This window comes from Chinchilla lanigera, unplaced genomic scaffold (assembly GCF_000276665.1).
Source record: "Chinchilla lanigera isolate Chin_1 unplaced genomic scaffold, ChiLan1.0 scaffold00066, whole genome shotgun sequence".
NCBI lineage: Eukaryota > Metazoa > Chordata > Mammalia > Rodentia > Chinchillidae > Chinchilla > Chinchilla lanigera.
The window spans coordinates 10,168,965-10,173,503 of record NW_004955467.1 but is presented as its reverse complement, the minus strand read 5'-3'; positions in this window follow the sequence as shown (position 1 = coordinate 10,173,503).

The window sequence follows — 4,539 nt, the reverse complement described above, 5'->3', positions numbered from 1 at the left end:
AGCAAGCAGCAAGGGACAGTGGCAGGCCTCTTTCGGTCACTTATATTCTATGCAGTCTGCATGCCCTGAGGGTGAGTAGCACCCACACTCAGGGTGGGTCTTCCCATTATTCACACCCAGATCTATGCCAAACCAATCAGTGCACTAATTAGTAATCATACACTCTAGATCCCATCATGCACTTTAGAACTAGCCACCTCTGAAAAGCCCCACCTATGTCCACATGAGACTTTGGGGAGATATCTAGACACAAGCCACAACAGCAGGCTAGCAGGTAAATGTGGGTCAGGCCTTGGGCATATTTTGATGTATGTATTTAGGTTTCTGATATGTGGGCCTCTATTTGTGCTGCTTTCCTGGGCTCTCTAAATATGTACAATGGGCTTACAAGCTATAATAATAATAAGTAATATAATGATAAGATGTCTAAATTTGGGGCTTGAACAACCAGACACTGATTTTTTGTTTGTTTTTGAGACAGGGTCTCGATATGTAGTTCAGACTGCCCTTGAACTCACTATGTAGCCCAGGCTGGCCTCAGACTTGTGGCAATCTTCCTGACTCAGCTCCCCAAGTGCTGGGATTACAGATGTGGGCCACCATTTCCAGTCTAGACACTAATTTTGTTTCCTTCAATAGGGTATTGGAAACCATGGAAGTAAAGGGTATGGAGGGAAGCCCAGGAATGAGAGTGATACGATTTGAGATGCTGAATTGCCAGATGTTCTGTAATGTAACCTTGGAGGGCTCAGGCTTGAGTACTCTCTGAGCATGGCAAGACCAGGGTCATCATCTCCTGGGAACTAATGCCCATATGAAGGCCAGATGAAGCCTGTAGAAGGGAGACAACCTTCAGATGGTGAAGAGTGTTCAAATTCTGACTGTCAGTAGACACCCTGCAAATATAGCCCCTTGGCTTTTTTTTCTTCTTTTTTTTTTTTTTCTTCTTACTTCTCACAGCTGAGACTTGGAGACTAGGGAACCAGAGTTCACTTCCCCCTATGTTACTTGTGAGAAGACACACACTCAGACACACACACATACACACATACACACATGCACACATAAATGTATTTGACTGTAATATTTGGAAGATCTAAGAAGGCATTGGAGTAGTTTTTTTCAGACAGGGTCTTGATGTGTAGTCTAGGTTGGCCTTGAACTTGCTAATACAACCCAGGCTACATTCTTTTCATAGAGAGGAAGAGGGGTGGTATCTCCTGAGAAAAGCCACCAACTCTGAGGGGATTTAAAGAGAACTGTGGACAGAAGTGGAGCATCAGGGGCCAGGAGTGATGAGTCATCTGTGAGTCATCTGCAAGTGGGTCGTTGTATTGAATGCAGTGCCAGAGAAAGGTTGCAAGAACAGGAACTTCATGCCAGCTGTCTCTCTAGTCCATAAACCCCAGGAAAAATAATCTAAATGGTATGGTTAAGACTGCTTGCAAACTAGGAGTGGTGGCTCATGCCTGTAATACCAGCACTTGGGAGGCTGAGGCAGGAGGATTGTTCCATGTTCGAGGCCAGCTTGGGCCACAAAGTGAGCTCAAGGCCAGCCTGAACTGCATAGCAAGACCCTGTCTCAAAAAAACAAAAAAAAAAACAAAAAACAAAACAAAAAAAAAGACTGCTTGCCAAGGGGAACACCAAGACTGCAGAGTGATAAACAGCAGAGAAAGCCTCTCTGAATGTTGACATCCAGGTGCTGGAATATAGAAACATGAGGAAGACAAGGAGGAAAGTGGGTCCGCTGGACCCAGGAAAGATCTGAAGCATGAACTGAAGCCCACGGAGAAGATAAAGAGAGATTTCAATGAAGAAGGAGGTAGCTGACTATGCCTTCTCCCTGAGGCAGGACTCACTGCTCAAGAGGAGCAATTGAATCCTGCAGACAGAGAGTGACTGCTGATGACCCCAGAGGCCTCCACAGAGAGATGTAGCAGTGGAAGGGAACAGTGGATGTGAAGAACTGCACTAGCTGGCAGTGAGTGCTGAGGGTTTGGTCATCCAGCTCAAGAGAGTGATTGGTCGGGAGCCATCTTGGAGAGCGGTCAGCTGAGCTCAGAACTCAGAGCAGCTGCTGGCTCCATCCAGTGGCTCCTAGCTGGGCTCAGGCTGGAGGAAGGTTCACTGATGGCTGCAGGTCAAATGAGTTTGGTCTCAGCCAGAAGGTGTGGGCTTGCTGAGATTATCTACTACCCTGCCAAAAAGCTACTGCTGGCTTGCTGGGATAAATCAACACAGATCAGGACTCTGTTTCCACACATTGCCCACTAGTGAAAGCAGAGACAAACCTGGAAAATGGACTTTTTTTCTCTCTTTCTCTTGTTTATTTTTATTATTGTGGTTGTGGTTGTGATTTTTTTTTTTGTTTTTTTTTTCCCACCCTCATTGTTTGATCTTGTTTTTATGTGAGTGAATGTGGTTTCCAGCTTCTTTGTGGTTGTGGTTCTGTTCTGTACTTTTTATCTCTTCTTCTCTCTTTCCCTCCACTCTTCTGCACCCGTTTCCCAAAGTTAACATGATCCCCCTTTGTCCTCCAGCTTACTTCTAATCTCTTCCTTTTTTTCCACTTCTCTATTTTTGCCCTAATCCATTTTAAATTTTAACCCCTGAAGGCAAAACTGACATATTAATGACTTGCTTACTGCATATCATTTTCTGTTTGTTTTAGATTTTGTTATGTAACCACAAATCTAGTTCATACAGTTAAAAGTGGCAAACTAATGGTTAGCTCAGTTTGTCATTTTCTAGGCTGTGTTTGAGGCTATTGTCATTGCTGATGGTACCACTATAGCCAAAAGTGACATAATTGTTCTAAACAGCTGTTCTTCCTCATATACCAAGACTAAGATTGACTAAGGGTCACAAAAAATGCTGTGGCACAGTGCCAAAGTACCAGGAGCTGGGCCAAACAGGCAGCAACTTCTCATCTCCAACCAATTGAAGAGTTAGGATCTTGCAACAGACTCAAAATCCAAAAACAAGCTATATCTGAAAGATACCTTGGAGAGGTAGTCATTTCTAAAGGATTCTAAACACTAGCAATAAAGCAACCCACCATAGGTAATTTACAGCCATCACCCAAGGAATTAAACTAAAAAAAGAAAAGAAAATGAGAAGAAACTTAAACAAGATGAAACCCTGGATATCCAGTTCACCAAAGGCAAACCCAGGAAGCAATGAAGTGGGACAATCTGAAAGTCATCCACCTGGGCTTTTTAAAGTAGTAACAACAAAGCAATTAAATAAGGCTGTAGAAAAAAATCAAATCAGAAATAATTTTTCAGATAACTGCAGAATGTCCACGTGGTGTTCACAATGAAAATCATGCATAGTGAGTATAGAGAAGATACAGACAAAAAAAATAAAGGAGCTTAAGAAAATGATGGGAGCCATGAATGCTCAGCATAGGAGAGAAATGGAATCCATAAGGCAGATTCAAGAAGATATGCAAGAGAATAAAAATTCCACTGAAAGTATCCAGAGCAGATTAAGCCAATGTGAGGACAGGATCTCAGATACGTAAGACAGGCTTGTGGTTAGCAATCGTGAAAAGAAAGATTCCTTAAAAATAGCAAGGGACCATGGGAAATCAATCCAGCACCTGCTAGATAAGGTAAAGAAGAATAAAGATTGATTGGAGTCAATGAAAAAGCAGGAGATAGCACAAATGATATTTAAAAAAGACTTTTATAGAAGTAATGGCAAGAAACTTCCCAGGCAGGAAAACTAATTTGACATACAAATAAGTGAGGTATATAGAACTACAATTAACCATGATCAAGGGGCTGGGGATTTAGCTTAGTGGCACAGCGCCTGCCTGGCAAGTGCAAGGTTATGAGTTTGATCCCCAGTAATGGAAAAACAAAAAACAAAAAAATTAACCATGATCAAAAAACATCTACACCAAGGTCAAAATTCCAGAAATTCAACACAATAATAGAATTTTAAAAGCTGTAAGAGAAAAGAAACAAATAATCTATAAAGGAAAGCCCATCAGAATCACAGCTGACTTCTCAGCACAAACCTTCAAGTCACAGAAAGCTTGGAGCAAAGTATTTCAAGTTCTAAAGGAAAACAATCTTTAACTCAGATTGATGTACCCTGCAAAACTATCTTTCCAAACTGATGGAGATTAAACAAAACAAAACTGATGGAGAAATAAGATATTTCCGTGACAAAGAACATCTGAGGAAATTTATGACTACCAAACCAGCACTCCAAAGTGTTTTGAAGGACATTCTAGAAAGAGATAATAAGGACCACAACTCCATGAACCCCAACAGAAGGAATCCACCAGGCAAGGCAAGCAATTAAACAGAGGGAGGGGGAAAAAGAAGGGGGGTCAACAATAGGAAAATAACATGACAAGGATAAATCAATACATGTTAGATGCAACTATCAATGTTAATGGTCTCAATTCACCAATCACAAGACACAGACTGGCAGAATGGATCAAGAAGCAAGATCTAACAATATGCTGTATGCAAGAAACACATTTAATTCCAAAAGAAATTCATAGACTGAAAGTCAAAG